The 17,969-nt window shown below is 36.7% G+C and overlaps 1 pseudogene; it reads right to left on the bottom strand.

Moving 5' to 3' along the window:
• LOC123818692 overlaps positions 1-17,291 on the bottom strand; it is a 28,925-nt pseudogene extending 11,634 nt beyond the window's left edge.
• Between the last annotated feature and the right edge of the window lie 678 nt (positions 17,292-17,969).

Below are 17,969 nucleotides of genomic sequence, written 5' to 3'. Positions count from 1 at the left end.
GGGAAAAGCACTGCCAGACAGAAGCTGTAGCCCAAATAGAATTTCTACAAACTGCGAGGAAGAAAACAAGGAACAAAAGGATTAATCCCAGTACTCTTTCCTCTCACACTCTGATCCTTTGTGTGTAACTCAAACTGGTCGAACCCCACTGGAAACAGTGTGCAAGGAGACTGGGGAAGGCACTCCATAAAGAAAAAGTCCCTCAGGGCACACACTGGAGTAAATGAGTTGGAGGGCAGGATGGTTGCTGCGGGGCAGGTGAGGAAGAGAAGAGCCAATAGGTTGCCCTCTGAAATGTCTGACTTATTAAAATAAATCAACAAGAGGTCCACACAAGGAGAAAAAAACTCAACAAACGGATGTGTCACTTATGGCTCTCAGCAATTGTGTGATCTTACTGCTTTTACAACCTAAATTATTTCTCATTCGAACCACAGCAGTGTGCCCTGCCGACCATGCAGGTGTTTAGGGAAGTAGGTATTGGAAACAAGTGCTGCAGAAGTGTCCTCTGTGCCCTTCCCTGATCACCCACCCTTCCCTCCTTCTGGAAAATAGCCATTATCCTGATTTCTCAGTAAATGTGTCCTTGCTCTCTTCACTTTTATCCCCTATGTATGAGCCATTTTCTATACTTCAGCTTTATCAGAATGGAAAATTTTATATACTTTCTTTTGTTGTTTTGTTTTTTTATAACACCTTTATTGAGATATAACTTCCACTTCGTAAAATTCACCCTTTTAAAGTCTACAATTCAGTGATTTTTAGTATATCCATTGAGTTGTGCCAGACTAACCAAGAGAAGGAGAGAGGTTCAAATCAGTAAAATCAGACATGAAAAGGACACGATATTAATTTGACAGCAGTAAAAATATAAGCGAATGCTATAAACAGTGATTCTTCCATTCACCAGATGATAGACATTGGAGCTATTTTCACGTTTTGGCTATTATAAATAATGCTTCTATGAACATTCATGTGCAGAATTTTTGTCATTTTAGTGGACATATATTTTTATTTCTCCTAGCTACATACCTATGATCAAAGCAGAAAAGATCGGTCATATAGGAACTCTGGCTTTAGCTTTGAGAGTCTATTATTGAAGCCCTGTCAGCACGAGCTTTATTTAATGGACATTTTAAAATTTGCTAATGCAGCCTCTTGATGGAGGTCTATTCATTTTCTATTACTTCTAGGGGCAATTTCCATAATTGGTGCTTTCCAGGAATTATTTCATATTAACTAGGTTATCTAAATGTTAGAGACCCCACCATGTAATTAATGTACCTACTGTTTCATACAACTGTTTTTTAAATTAGATGAGATATATTAGAAGAAATATGCATCTTTATTGACTGTTAATTTTTTTAAATTAGAGCCTCACCAGTGCTCTTAATTTCTGGCATAGGTTTGAATTACTGTCTGAGTAATTTCATTTTAAATAAAGAATTTTTTTGTATTTCTTATAAACATCACCTACTAGATATGAAATCTCTACTTTTGTTTATCTGTGAATGTCTTTATTTCATATTCATTTTTGAAAGATAATTTTGTTGAATATGAATTCTGACTTTTTCTGTCTGTTTACAGCATTTTGAATAAATCGTCACAGGGCATTCTGGCCTCTGCTGTTTCTGACATTTAATTTTATTGAAGTTCCCTGTATATGATGACTACAAGAACATGCTGCTTTCAAGTTGTTCTTATAAAATCTTTTTCTTTTGTAAGTTTTACTATGATACATCTGAGTGTAGATTTATTTCTTTTATTCTGCTTAGAATTTGTTGAAATTCTTTGATGTGTAGAATAGGTTTTTAGGAAATATTCAGTCACTATATTTTCTTTTTAAAATCCTTTTCTCTCATCTCACTCCCCAGAAAGTGTACCCTTGGGCATGAGTCACCCAACATGACAGTGACTTCAGCAAAACTACCTTTGGCACCTCTTTCCCTGATCTCTCAGCTAAGCTGTAGGCCTTACTTAGTATCACATTAGCAGTTCGGTTCCACTAATTGCTGGCTGGCTAATTGCTCTATTGTTTCTGACAACGTCCTGGGGCACAAATTGTGCACATTTTGATCTGATTAAATTAAAATCTCTTTTCAGGGATAGTTTTGAGGCAAATCTTTAAAATTTGTTCTGACCACAGGAGGGCTCCTCTTACCTGTATCTTTCTGATTCTTTCTAGTACTGGCCTAGAATTTAGCTTGTTCTCATGTAGCTACCAGCTTCCTGTTATTAATAATTGCATAATAAATAGTCAGTTCTTTGGGGGAGGGCTTCAGAGCTCTTTGTTCTTATAGCCAGCCTCTCCCCCTGAGCTGAATTTCTCCACCACTGCTCCAGCACTGCAGAAGTGGATTGTCACTGGCTTCTCTTGTAGTGACAGCCCTCTTTAAGGAGCCAGGTGTATGAAGAGATGGCAGTCTAGTCTTCTCAGCTGACCTATTCTGATGTGGACACTCTGCTATACAAAGACATGAGGGCAAGGGTGGTTGGAATTTCAGTATCTCCAGTCTCCTACACCTGGGGTAGAACTTCTAGCATACACCAGTGGACCAGAAGGGTAAAGGAAAACCCTTAATCTTGGGGTGGGGGAGGGGTGAATAGGAAATACTGACAGTCTGCCTCTCCTGAGGAGACAGCATCGTCATTGGCTGAGAGATGGGAAAGAGAAAGCCCTGTATTTTTGCCATAGCCATTCAGAGTGGAGCTCCCAGAGCTAAGCTGGGGAGGTACCAGTTGGGGTGGGAGTGATAGCGACAAGTGCCACAAACATGTTATCCTTTCTCAAATTTAGTAGATGTTCTTGAAGAAATGGTTCTACATTTGCTGTAGGTCCATTAGGATTATTTCTGGAAACTTCAGACAATTTTCACTTGTTTAATTTTTATCAGTTATGGTTGTTTTTCTAGAGAGATAGTCGACAATGCCATTCAGGAAACTCTATCAGCTAGGTTCCTTTTATGACTTTCTCCCTATCCTCAACGGCGATTGCATCTGCCTATACCGATGAATGTGGAATGTGTTGTTCACTAATTGTTATTGCCTTATCTTACTCCATTTTATGACTGTACGACAATTCTTCTTTACTGATATAATGCTGATATAATACTGGGCTTCTGTAATACAATAAATGCTGGGGTGAGGATTAGTATAAACATCCTTTCATGCACAATTATAAGATTTTCTCCTAGTTATATGCATACAATTGCAATAGCTGGATTATATAGTGTGAGAGTAACCAAATACTATTACCTAATGACAAACTGTTTTCAAAATACACTTTCTTTTTTAAAAGATATTTATTTATTGCTTTTCTTCTTTTTAAAATACTTTTTATTGTTGTTCAGGTACAGTTGTCTCTATTTCTGCCCCAATCCCAGCCATCCCCACCTCCCACCCTCAATCCTGTCCCTCTTTGGCTTTATGTACAAAATACATTTTCAATAGCAGTGTTCAAGGGAGTTCAGGATGAACCCTTATCCTTGTCATAATTTAGCATTATAAGTCACTTGTAATTTTTGTCTATATCATTGAGGTTTCATTTCCTAATTATTAATGAAACTGAACGTTTTCTCATGCATTTCCTGGCCATGCATATTTACTACATGGTAAAGTGTATAATTTTTTGCCCATATGCCTGTTGTTTTATTTGTGGTTTTATTAGCAATATGAGAATTTTTCTAACATTCTGTGAATTACTAATACTTTAATATTGATGTTAAATTCTTTAAAAATATTTTATTTATTTTTAGAGAGAGGAGAAGGGAAGGAGAAAGGGAGGGAGAGAAACATCAATGTGTGGTTACCTCTTGCGGGCCCCCTACTGGGGGAACAGCACAGGCATGTGCCCTTACAGGGAATCCAACCCAAGACCCTTTGGTTTGCAGGATGGTGCTCAATCCTGATGCTCCCTTTTTGAAAAAAATTGAAAATATTTACTTTAAATTTCTGGTTCATTGTTTTATTCCTTAAGTATATTTTTATGAAAGATCTTAAGCTTTGAATAATGGAATGTATTGTTTTTTCTTGAGACTTCATTTACTTTCCATAGTGTTCCTCCATTTCTTACCATAATCAAAGCTTTTCCCATCATGCTCATCAAAAGCAAAGCATCAAACTTAGCACTCCTCTATTTTCACCCCAGGACCTGCTCCATCCATATCACTGTTATATTCTTCATCACAGGCAGCAATCCATCTACAGTGCCTTTTCATTTATTTCCACAGCCACCTCCTCTTCCGCAGCCCTCTTGTGCTCATTACCACAAGCTCCATCTGTAATGGTCACCCATAGCTCACCACAGGTCCTGCTCTTTCCACAGCATCTCACCATTCTTCACCATGGGCACAGCTCTATCTGTATTGCTGTTTCATTTTCCACCATGGTCAGGGCTTCACCTTACTGCTCTTCCATTCATTATCTTTCATAGTGTTTCTTGATCTTCACCACAGACTCTGCTCCATTCCTAGTGGTTTTTTCTTTTTCTCCTAGTCCAGCGCTTTGTCCATATTGTTCTTGCATTCCCTACAGCAGGCAGTGCTTCCCCTGTAGTGCTCCTCTCTTCTTCTTCACAGGCAGCGTTCCTTTGTAATAGTTCTTCAACCTGCATCTCAGCACTAGTCTGTACATAAGCCTCTCTTCCATGTCCACAAATGACCCGAATTTTCTCCTCACTCAGGGCCTTTCCTTCTGTTATTTTTTAGTCTCTTTCCTTCATTATTTTATTATCTAAATCTTAGGCCTCTTTAGTTTCAAATATAATAATCATTCTTATGAAAGACCATTTTGACCCCACAATGTAAACTTCATCATCCATTTATTTTCTCCCTTGTTGGCTATATTATTTTTATAAAATCCTAATTTTGAGTTTTTTATATCATTTAATATCTTATAAATTAGACTATGTATTTCATGGAATGTTAGATTACTAATGCAGTTTTTTCTAACGTTGTACACAGCACGCCATGTTATACCAGCAGCAGCTTCATATAACTCCTGTTTACTGTGTCTCTTGGTTACATTATTTTCTCTTATACTTTTTCATCCTGTGGGGTTTCTTTGGTACAGTAACATGCTGTCCAGGCTTACAGCCTAGTAGCAATAGGTTATACCATATAGCCTAAGTGTGTAGTAGGCAATACCATCCAGGTTTATATGAGCACAGTATGTTGTTCGGACAACAAAGGTAACCTAGCATTTTCCAGAACATGTCCCCATCTTAAAGTGCCATATAACTGTACTTAAATGTATTTCTACTTGCCAATCTTTTGTTATAGAGGTATCAAAATGATACCATTTTAATGATAACTATTTGCATTCCATATTATTTTTTACTTCACTTATGTTCTCATTTTCTTTTAAGATAGATCTATAATTTGAATACATTTCCTTAGCATTCTTATAACAGAATTATTCAAAAGCTTGCAATGTACTTTCTCATTTGCAGTTATTGCATCCACATTGAATATGAAATTATCTTTGGTGGCTTGCTTTTATTCCAATCATCGCCTTCCTTGTAAATCTTAGGTGTACATAACATATAATTATGTTATATAACACCATAACAAATTCTGTTACATGAACTCATTTAGGAACAAACAAGATAGACCCTTGTCAAACTTTCAAGACAACAAGTAGAACAAGAAGTGTAGGGCAGAGCAGAGCATCATCACCAGCCCATGTGCATGCACATCAGGCTCTGGGAATCAGGAGTTCACACACTGTGAATAACAGTTGATAGAGGAATTCAGTTAATGACAGGTCCATTAACAAACTTCTGTTCCCCTCAGAAGATATTTTATTCAATGGACTATGGAGACATTTAAACCTTATAAACATAAAAGGCAGGAAAACATACCATAAGTAGTTATATAAACATGTCAGCCCTTAATAAACACAACACTGAATTTTTTCATTGTTTATAGTGTAACAGTACACTGACAGTAGAGAACTATCATCTGACATTTTTGTGATTTTAGTCAAAATGTTCTTCATATCATTGAACTGTATGCTACCACTATCAAAATGTGAAATGTTTCCATTAGAACAAAATTATCTTTAAAAAGAAGGGTCCCTTAAGCAAGGGTTGTACATTATCCTGGTCAACATAAGGCATGTCAATAGCATGTATTTCCTAAGATGCACTGAGAAGGCATGTCAGCTTAGTGGTGTTTATGTCCAAGATATATAACCCCAGACTAATGCTGAGAAAACATCACACAAACCCAAGTTGATAGACAGATGAAAAGTATCTGACACTGTTTGCTCTTCAAAAAGTGTTAAAGTCATGAAGCACAAGAAAAAAAACTGGAAAATGGTCACAAATCATAGAAGACTAGATCATGATGACTAAATGCAATGAGGTATCAGGTACTGGATACTAGAATAGAAAAAGGACTCAACTGGAAAAATCGGTAAATTCTGAGATAAGTCTACAATTTCCTTAATAGTTTTATACCAATGTTAGTATCTTAGTTTCAATAAATGGGCCATGGTTATGTAGGTGCTAGCATTACACAATGCTATATGCAGGATATATGAGACCTCCCTGTACTATCAATGCACCACTTGAAAATACAAAAGTATTTCAAAATCAAAAAAGCTTAAAACAGGTGTCCAAACATTTGACTCTCTGGGCCACACTGGAAAAAAAGAGTTGTCTTGGACCACACATTAAATACAAAAACAATAACAAAAACAAAAAACCCTCATAATGTTTTAAGTAAATTTATGATTCTGTTTTGGGTCACATTCATAGCCATCCTGGGCCTCATGAGGCCCATAGGCCACAAGTTGGATACCCCTGTTTAAAACAAGGTTTTTCCGCTGCAGAAGTATTTTATATATATAGCTCCTTAGATGTTTTAAATATAATTTTTCCCCTAAGAGGCTAAAACTGGCAATTACTTGTAAGAAACCAAACTCCAGTTCACGTCATGCATGCTATTGTCTCAGAATACCATTGTTTATGTCATTTCCCCATGCTAATAATGCTTACTGGAGAAAATGAAAAACCATGGTCCCTCAAACAAATTTCTGGTTAGCCATGAGTAAAATTAGAAATAGTCATAAAAGTTCTAGCTTTATTATAGTGATGACTTAATTTTTCTAAAATTGTTTTACCCAGGGCTTTTGGTCAAAATGTCAGAGTAGGTAAACACTGTACTCGACTCCTTCCATGACACATCAAAATTACCACTAAACTACAGAATAACCATCATAAAGAAATGCCTGAAGTCTAGCTGAACAGAAGTCTCATTACTACAGATATACAGAAGACATATCAAGACTGATAGGAGGTATGGAGACTCAGAATGGGCTGACCTCATACCCACCTGTGGTGGCTAAAAATAGATTGGGAGAAATATCTTGGCTGGGGGAGTGGGGACTCCTATGTCTCAAGAGTCCCAGTCCCACACCAGACTTCCCAGCCCAGGGTTCCAGTGCTGGCAAGAGCAGTCCCCATGATTTCTGGATGTGAAAACCAGCATGTGGCTGAGTGAGACAGAGAATCTCTAGAGTTCCAAGCATTCCTCTTAAAGAGTCCACACAACATTGACTTGCTTGTGAACAGACTACTTGTTCTTAACTCCAGCACTGGGGCAGCGACTTGAAAGACACCAGGGACATACAGTGAGGCACTGAATTGTCTGGCTTCAGGGTGAAAGCTGGAGCAAGAGCTTTCTCCCAGACATAAGTGTTGGCAGAAGCCATTTTTCCTCTGATTAGCCCTTCCCCTGCAGGCACAGGCAGGTACCATATCTAAGTCTCCATCAACCTGGCTCATACTATTGACCCTGCACCACCCTACCCTTGCAGGCCTACCCAAACCACTTCCAGTGGAATTTCCACAAAAAAAAACCTGTCCTGGTGCATGCTTCAGACTTTCCTAAAAATCTCTCAAAGGATCACAAACCTCAAACAAGCAGTATCTTGCCTCAGCATGCGCTGTACCCCTTGATAAGAAGCCCCAAGCCAGGTACCAGTGGCAGCTAGCCTCAGTTCAAAATTTAGGCATCTCTAAGCCCAGCCCAAGTGGCAACTATCTACTTTGTAACTCATACCAAGTGGCCCCAAGTAGTCCACAGGCAGCAGCTGACCTTGGTTTGTACCCCTCAAGAGGTCCCAGAAGCAACACATCCAGGGCCGGCATCAAAGAACCACCCGTCCACCCCCACAAACAACACACTCAAGGGGCAGACTCAACAGGCACCAAATCCCTGCAAAAGCGAACCCTACTCCACAGGACTGACTTTTGCACAACAGCTCCTCCATTGTAGTGAAGGCCAGTTTTCACAATAAACCTGAGATTCAATCCCTCCTACTGATGTGCCAACTGCAATCAAGGCTCAATTTCAATAGAAGAGCACACAAAACCCACACAAGGGATATACCTGGAGGACTCAACTAAGGTGACCAGGGAGATTGCACCACTGGGCCCCACAGGACACCTACTACATAAGGTCACGGGGAGATGTAGCTCTCTACCTAATACATAGAAATAAATACAAGGAGGCACCAAAATGAGGAGAAAAAGAAACATGCTGCAAATGAAAGAACAGAACAAAACTCCAGAAGAACTAAACAAGAGTGTGGACAAGCAGTCTACCATACACAGAGCTCAAAACACTGGTTATAAAGACATGCAATGATATCAGCAAGAACTTCAGTGAAGAAGTAGGAAACATCAAAAAGAATTGAGAAGAAATGAAGAATACAATAACTGAAACAAAGAATACATTATTGGGAATCAAGAGTGGAACATATGAAGAAGAGACAGTCCTCAATTTGGAAGATAAGGTAGCAGAAAACACCCAATGAGAAGAACAAAAAGAAAAAAAGAATCCAAAAAGTTAGGTAGTCTAAGGGGCAACTGGGACAACATCATGCATATCAACATTTGCATGAAAGGAGTACCAGAAAGAGAAGAGAATTGAAAACCTTTTAAAAAAATAGTAATAAAAAACTTCCTGAACCTAGTGAAGGAAAAAGACATACAAGCCCAGGAAACACAGAGAGACCCAAACAAAATGAACCCAAAGAAACTCACACCAAGATACATCATACTTAAAATGCTTAAGATCAAAGACAAAGAGAGAATCTTAAAAGCAGCAAGAAAAAAGCAGTTAGTTATCTACAAGAGAGCTTCCATAATACTGTCAGTTGATTTCTCAACAGGCCAGAAAGTATTGGCATGAAATATTCAAAGGGATGAAAATAAGGACCTACAACCAAGATTACTGTACCCAGAAAAGCTATTATTTAGAATAAAAGAGCCTCCCAGACTAGGAAAAAAAACTAATAGTTCATCACCACCACATCAGTATTACAAGAAATGTTAAAAGGACTTATTTAAGAAGAGTAACAAAAATAAGATAAATCATAAATATTATAATGGCAATAATAATATTCATATAATACATAGTTATCAACAGTTACTTTAAATGTAAATGGATTAAATGCTCTAATCAAAAGACAAAGGGTGGCTGAATGCGTAAGAAAACAAAACCCTTACATAAGCTATATACAAGAAACATACTTCAGATAGAAGACACTCGGACTGAAAATGAAGGGATTGGAAAAGGTATTTCATTTAAATGGAAACAAACAAACAAACAAACAACATTTGGGGTAGCAATACTTACATCAGACCAAACAGACTTTAAAACAAAGGCTATCACAAGAGAAAAAGAAGGTCCCAGTGATTCTACTCCTGGATATTTACTCAAAGAAACCCAGAACAATAGTTAAAAAATATATATGCATATATATGTTTGTTGCAGCATTATTTACAATAGCCAAGATATGGAAGCCACCTAAATGTCCATCAGTAGATAAAAGGAAAACGATGTGGGATATCTATACAATGGAATATAACTCAGCCATAAAAAACAATAAAAATCTGCCCTGGCTGGCGTAGCTCAGTGGATTGAGCGCGGCCTGCGAACCAAAGCATCATAGGTTCAATTCCCAGTCAGGACACATGCCTGGGTTGTGGGCCAGGTCCCCAGTCGGAGCCACATGAGAGGCAACCACACATTGATGTTTCTCTTTCTCTCTTTCTCCCTCCCTTCTAGTCTCTAAAAATAAATAAATAAATAAAATTAAAACCTTGCCATCTGCAATAACATGAATAAACATAGTGTATTGTGATAAGAGAAATAGGTCAGAGAAAGACAAAGGCCTTGTGATTTCACTTACATGTGGATTCTAAAAAATAAACAAAACAGAAAAAATCTCATATATACAGAGGACATTTTAATGGTTGCAAAATGAAAGGGGGATTGGGAGGTAGATGAAAAAGGTGAAGGAATTAAGAAACACAAATCAGTAGTTACAAAATAGTCATTGGGATGTAAAGCAGAGCATTGGGAATATAGTCGATAATATTGCAATAATTTTTATAGTGTCAAATGGATACTCGATTTATCAGGTGTTCACTTCGTAAGTTACAGAAATGTCTAATCACTATGCTGTACACCTGAAACTAATATAATATTGTATATCAATTGACATTGGAAAACAAAAATTATTTTTAAAAATTAATAAAGTTGTTTACCCAGTTTACCTTTATACCAGCTGAAGGCCACTCACTATTCAGAACTGTGACCAGTTATTCATGTATGTAACCTAACACTGAAGGAGAAACCCTGTGGATGGCCTGATTCATCTAACTTATTTCATTTTTTTTAATATATTTTATTGATTATGCTATTACACTTGTCCCATTTCCCCCTTCATTCCCCTCCACCCTGCACACCATCTCCCACCCACATCCCCCCCATTAGTTCATGTCCATGTGTCATAAGTTCTTTAGCTTTTACATTTCCCATACTATTCTTGCCCTCCCTCTGTCTATTTTCTACCTACAATCTATGCTACTTATTCTCTGTACCTTTTCCCCCTCTCTCCTCCTCCCACTCCCCTGTTGCTAACCCTCCATGTGATCTCCATTTCTGTGGTTCTGTTCCTGTTCTAGTTCTTTGCTTAGTTTCTTTTTGTATTTGTTTTAGGTGTGGTTGTTAATAATTGTGACTTTGCTGTCATTTTATTATACATGTTTTTTTTTATCTTCTTTTTCTTAGATAAGTCCCTTGAACATTTCATAAAATAAGGGTTTGGTGATGATGAACTCCTTTAACTTGACCTTATCTGAAAAACACTTTATCTGCCCTTCCATTCTAAATGAGAGCTTTGCTGGATAGAGCAATCTGGGATGGAGGTCCTTGCCTTTCATGACTTGGAATACTTCTTTTCAGCCCCTTCTTGCCTGTAAGGTCTCTTTTGAGAAATCAACTGACAGTCTGATGGGAACTCCTTTGTAGGTTGCTGTCTCCTTATCTCTTGCTGCTTCTAGGATTCTCTCCTTCATTTTTACCTTGGCTAATGTAATTATGATGTGCCTTGGTGTGTTTCTTCTTGGATCCAACTTCTTTGGGACTCTCTGAGCTCCCTGTGTTACAGAAAAGACAACTCAGATGGTCTCAGAGTTTGTGAAGTGGGATTTATTCACGCATGTGGACCCAGAGGAGATAAAAAATCCAAATTCTGGGCAATGAGCTCAAATCTGGAGTTTCCCTTATATGCTTGTTACACAGGCAGAAGGAGGAGGGGAAGGAGTGCAGCTGCTAAAACGGGGGTTAGTGTACGACCTTGAGATAACGGCTTATCTGGGAATGGCTGTTGTCTGGGAACGGCTGCTGGTCAGCTCCTACCTAAGAATAGCTACTGCGCAGCTATGACCTGTCACACCTGGACTTCCTGAAAGTCTATTTCCTTTGCTAGATTGGGGAAGTTCTCCTTTATTATTTGTTCAAATAAGTTTTCCACTGGTTGCTCTTCCTCTTCTCCTCTGGTACCCCTATAATTCAGATGTTGGATCATTTAAAGATGTCCTGGAGGTTCCTAAGCATCTTCTCATCTTTTTGAATTCTTATTTCTTCATTCTTTTCTAGTTGTATGTTTTTTTCTTCCTTCTGGTCCACTCCATTGATGTGAGACCCAGCTTTCATTCCATCACTATTGGTTCCCTGTGCATTTTTCTTCGTTTCACTTATTGCAGCCTTCATTTTTTCATCTAATTTTTTCATCTGATTGTTGTGGCAAAAATCAACCAATTCTGTGAGCATCCTGATCACCAGTGCTTTGAACTGTGCATCTGATAGGCTGGCTATCTCTCAGTCACTTAAAAAAACTGATTGTGGGACTTTCAATTCTGTTTGAGCCATCTTCCCCGCCCCCCCTCCCCGCCTTTGGTCTGGTCATCCCTGTTATGTATGAGGGGCGGAGCCTTAGGTGTTCACCAGGGTGGGGCACCCCAGTCACTGGATTGTGATGTTGTATGTGGGGGCAGGGTCTGAGAGGGAACAATGGCGCTTGCTCCACTCTCCATGGGACCTCAGTCACGTCTGCTGCTTCCCCCCGAGCAAACTGGGCTCCGCTGGTGCTGGGGCTTGTGCATGCTGTGGGACTTTCCAAGGACCTCTCCTATGAGGCTGGGAGTCTCTCCCAGTGCCTCAGCACCCCCCACCCCCCGTGTTTTCAATCAGTGCCCCAAGGCTCTATTTCCCAGTGCTGTGATCCTGGGTTGTACACCGTGCCTTGCTTCACAATCACCACCTCGCTGGGTCTGCCAGTTGCCACCCCTTGGCCGGGGTCTGCCAGCTGCTGCTTACACGCTCAGGGTCCATCCGCTTTGGTCTTGCATGCCCCAGATGCCTTATGTGCCCGGTCCCAATGCTCTCTGCTCTCTGCACCGTGACCCTCGCCCAGCTGCTGGACTCTGCCCCCACTACCTGTCTGGATGAACATATCTATTTTAACTTCTTGGTTGCCCAACTTCCATTCAGATCAATTTTCTGTCAGTTCTGGTTGTTATTCTGTTTCTAAATTATTGTTGTCTCTATCTTGGCTGTGCAAAGGAGCATAGTGTGTCTACCTATGCCTCCATCTTAGCTGGAAGTCTAACTTATTTCATGTTTTATTACATGGTCAGCATCCAGCTACACAAAGCAGTTGTACTTCAGCACATTGAACAAAAACCTTGCTATGAACTTGTTTGTTCAGGTAACTTATGAGCCATCTTAAACTCTATGAAAGTGAAAATGAAGGTTTCAATATCATTTGGAAAAACAAGTTAAATAGTCAAATAAGTTAACCCTGATACCCCACATTTTGGAATACCAAAGTAGTAATAGAAAACTAATAATTATAAGCTGCATTCAAAAAGATAGCTACCACAATCTTGCTGGTAAGTGAAAAATACTGAGTAATGGTTTACTAAATTATGTATAGATGTATAATAAGTAATATACAAACATTAAAATAACATAATATAGATTAAACTTTTTCTGATATTTCTGACATGAAAAACAAATAAATTCTACTTCAATTCTCTAAAATTACAAAAAATCATAAAGCAATATTAAATGATATATAAATAAAAGACAATTTGCTATTACTTTGTCTTTACATAAAATCAAATTCTCAGACAGAGCCTGGCTACTATTATACAATTTTGAATTAATTTTGAACTCAGCTTGAAGAATTTCCATGTTATGTCCACATATGAAACATTTTCTTATACTTTATGAAGAAATTTTGGCATGTACAAAATCATGTTAGATTTACATCTATTTTTATATATAGCCCTTATAAAAATAATTTTCCTATGTTACTCAGATATATTTAGCAAACATAAATATGTTTACTCACTATAGACAATAGTTATTCATATAAAATAAAAGGTTGAAATTTTTGATTTAGGTTTATTCAGATGAGCCTAACTAATTTATTATTAGATCATATCTCTTAGTTGTATTTTTTTCTACCTGGGTTCTGGGCAAAGTGCATGTTGTTTACCTTTAATTCACTTCCCAAAATAAATCATTGTATTTAGTTCCATTTTATTACCTATAGATCAACTTTACTTTGGGGAACTTTGTGTAAGAAGCCCTGGTTAAGATGAAGATAATTTGTTACCATGGAATCAGAGAAGTAAAAATAGCACCTAGTGAGCTGGTGCACTTAGCCATCATCTCAGAGAGAAAGATGTCAAGCCAAGCAGCATTAGAGTCAGGGATTTCATTTCATTGTTTAAATTCCATTAGTTACAAGGTAGCTGTATTTCTCAAACTGCAATGCAGCTAAAAGTTGAGCTAATATGAAATGTAGAACTGTGGTGAACATATGTGACACTGCAATCTGAGAAATTTTAGCAATCATGTAATTAGGAAAACATCTACACTCACACACTATGCCTTTAATATGTTTAGAATTTAATAACTTCATTAAAATTTGAAATGTTCGCAATAAATATTGATTATTTAACATTTAAATTTAATATTGAAGTTGCCCACTGTTGTTTCATTTAGTTTTTCATAAGTGTGGTTGTTGCATCATATAATTTTATATTTATACATGTTTTAACAGCCTATGTAAATATATATAGCATAAGAAACCTTTCAAAGGAAATTGTAATATATTTTTACATTTGAAGTTAAGATATCATTGAACTTTGAACCTATTCGCTATTGTTCAGTAGACAGGAAACTAATTAGGACCTATATATTAATCATCAACTTACCAATCAGGACAAGCAGAAAAAAATAACATAAAAATTATCAAATAACATCTTATGAGAAAAATTTTTTCATACCTAAATATCATTATGTACAGGAAAAAAAAATCTTTTCTTTAAAAAAAATAAAAGAAAAATATTTTCTAGGTACTTTTGTCACAATGTTCACCAAAATTTAAAATTCCTTAATCAGGTTTGTATTCTATTTATGTTTTGTTTTCAAATTTTATTTTTTAATTTTAATTTTAATTTTATTTTTATTGTTGACACTATAAAAGATGTCTCTGTTTCTCCCTTTTGTTTATTTCTACTCTATCCCCACCCCCCTTCCCTCTGGCCATCACCACAGGGTGTTTGCAAATTTCCAATTTTTCCATTCATAAAGTTATTTGAATAATTTTTTACAACTTCACAGCTAGAAATATGAACTTACTCTAGAGAAAAATATTTCATAAAGAATCCCTGGATGGCATATATTTAAAAATCATACATTTTAGATATAATGAAAAGTTGGACTTTGTTAAGTTATAAAAAAGTCTTTGATCCAACTTAGACCTTTTATTTTATACATGGTCTTGGGAACAGTTATTTTTTAATGCTTATATTTTATCCCTATGTTGGATATAATCACCTAAACAGAAGTCCTATCAGTTACTTTTTAAAAATTAATTTTATTTATGTATTTTTATTGAGATAGAATTAACATATAACATGGTATTAGTTTTAGGTGCACAACATAATGATTCGACATATGTATGTATTTCAAAATGATTATCTTACTAAGTTTACCTGATGTCTATCACCTCACCTAGTTACATTTTTTTTCTTGTAATAAGAATTTTTAAGAGCTCCTCCCTCAGCACCAAATATACTATAGTATGTTGTTACCAGTACTCACCATGCTGTATATTACTACCCCAGAACTTACGTATCTGATTACTGGAAGCTTGCACCTTTGGGCCACCTTCACCCATTTTGCCACCTCTCAACCCCCACCTCTGATAACCACCAATCTGTTCTTTGTATCTGAACTTGACTTCTAGATTCCATATCTGTTGTTTTCAACTAGAAACAATTTTAACACCTGTTACTTAATCTTTTAAAATATTAATCAGTGTCTTAAAGATTATTTTTCATTTCTTCTGTCCCTATATTATCATCCTGCACAAAGAATTACAGAAAATCCCTCAAAAAATCTATTTTTTTATTTTCACAGAAACTAGAGGATCTGTGCAGAATTATCATAGTGATATATTACACAGGATAAAAATAAACATGCTACCGTGTTTTTATAATGGTTATACTGATTAAAAAGTAACACTTTTTAAGGATAAAAATGGGGCATATATTTTATGATAGAATTTATAATAGATGGCCAAAAATTTAGGAAACTGGGAGTGGTGTTACTGGCTTGTTATGAAATAATTGCCTTCTTCAAGTTTTCATCAGGTCTATAAACAGCAGCTCTAGTAATTTTTGTTTAGTTTTTGTTTGTTTGTTTCTCATAAAGAATCACCTAGCATTATTTGACATTCAAACTTCTAATACTAAATTTCTAATTTCATATTTCTTTGGGAAATTGTGAAGAAAATTTCTACTTACTAAAGGACACAGAGTAGAAAGGTAGAGAAAAAGAGGGGGTGGGGAGAAGGTGGATGAAAAGCAAGGATGATTATATAGGAAAAGAGGTGGAAGAGAGTAGAATAGTAGTAATTATATGGCACATAATATAATACTTGCTTTCCACCAAGACAACAGGTGATCTAAACTACTGTGGTCCATCTGTGGAATTGAAGGTATGGGATCAGCATTACAGTGAATCAGTGCAATTACCACATTCAGTTTAACTCCTTCACAAGGGTTTTCCTTTTCAGTTGTAAGAGTTATCATGAATTTATAAAGGAAAAAGAGAATTCAGTTTGCACTACCAGGCTGTGTGTCAGAATTACCTGGAGTAGTTTAAAAATTATTTTAATACTTAAAAATATTTTAAATTTATAAAGTAAAAAAATTTACTGGATGTATAAATTTTTAAAACTCTGACATTTTAATTAGATTGCCAATGGGAGTGTAATATATCTGTGCTTTTAATAGGACCCATAAGTGATCCTTCTGTACCAGATCATTAAGTATTTTCTTTATGCATTTAATACAGATATGATATTTAAAAAGCTGATTTACTTAATGTATTAATATAACCAATCTGTAGAGCTAGACAATTTTCTATGCTAACATATATTATATAAATCTCATTGAATCTAACTTATATTACAGGTAATTCTGGGTCTACTCTGAACTTCTATCCATGTGGGTAGAATCTGTTTGGTCCTTTGTTTTTTGTACAGGCTTTAATTGAATATATCCCTTATTATTTGTTTGAAGCATAGGGCTTTGATAGTATTTATTTTAGTTTTACAATTGAACTCCCAGAGTACATTACAGAGGAAAATGGCAGTGTGAACAGTTATAACCTGGGAATATTTTTGTGTGTGTGAATTTATTTCTCTACCTTATGCCAAGTCTGCTATGTAAACATTAGTTTGTTCCCTGCTCCTGGGTAAATCACTTTGATTAAAAGTCACAGTAAAATAAATCCCTCAACTCATAGACCCTTTTATTTTTTCTTTTAGTTTCTAGGTCAGTGTGTTTTTTCCTGCAGATACTCACCTCTGCTCTGCAGCTGCCGAACAGGCTCGCCTCCAGGACTCATCTCTCTTAATTAAGAAGCTGCATCAGAGGGGGAAAATAAAAAGCCCCTTTCCACCACAATTCCTCCTGCAGCTTCTCCACAGCTGGTGATCCTTGTGCGCAGCCCTTCAAGGTGCAGTCCGGGGAGCCTTGTAACATGTCTTCCACTTACCAAAGCTTAAAAGTATGCAAAAGTAAAATCCATGGAGAATGTCTTGCCTTTCTTTATTTCTTTTGTTCAAACTATACTTTATTTTGCAAATATTGTACAGAGCTTGTTAAATGATGATTAGGTCATTCTCTAGTTGGAGTTCAAGTGAAGTTCTCTTTGATAGGTAGGTACACACTCCTTCTGCCATTTCTCTCAGAAGCCTTCTCTAGCATTAAAGATTTGGTGTCTGTAAGTCTGCATAACTTGGATGAAATTATAGGAGTTTTTGGGTTTTTTTAGTATGATGCTGTATGCAAAGGAGTAACATTATTAAACAAGATGCATGAAACAAGCACAGGTAAAAAAAAATGATGCAATTGACAGAAAACTGTTCCCTCAGTTATAAAGAATCTAAACCAAAAATGCACGTCTTTTTATGTGTTACGTGAGTACTGTTATGGACAGCCCAGAGGAACACTGAGTTCACAGGCAGTTCTGCACATTACATTAAGTACAAGGGCTTTTCAAATGTTATAGTTTATAAGAATC

This window comes from Phyllostomus hastatus, unplaced genomic scaffold (genome assembly GCF_019186645.2).
Source record: "Phyllostomus hastatus isolate PE091 unplaced genomic scaffold, TTU_PhHast_1.1 phas_contig_29, whole genome shotgun sequence".
Lineage (NCBI taxonomy): Eukaryota > Metazoa > Chordata > Mammalia > Chiroptera > Phyllostomidae > Phyllostomus > Phyllostomus hastatus.
The sequence above is the reverse complement of the archived record's forward strand: the minus strand, read 5'-3'. Positions and strand labels throughout refer to the sequence as shown.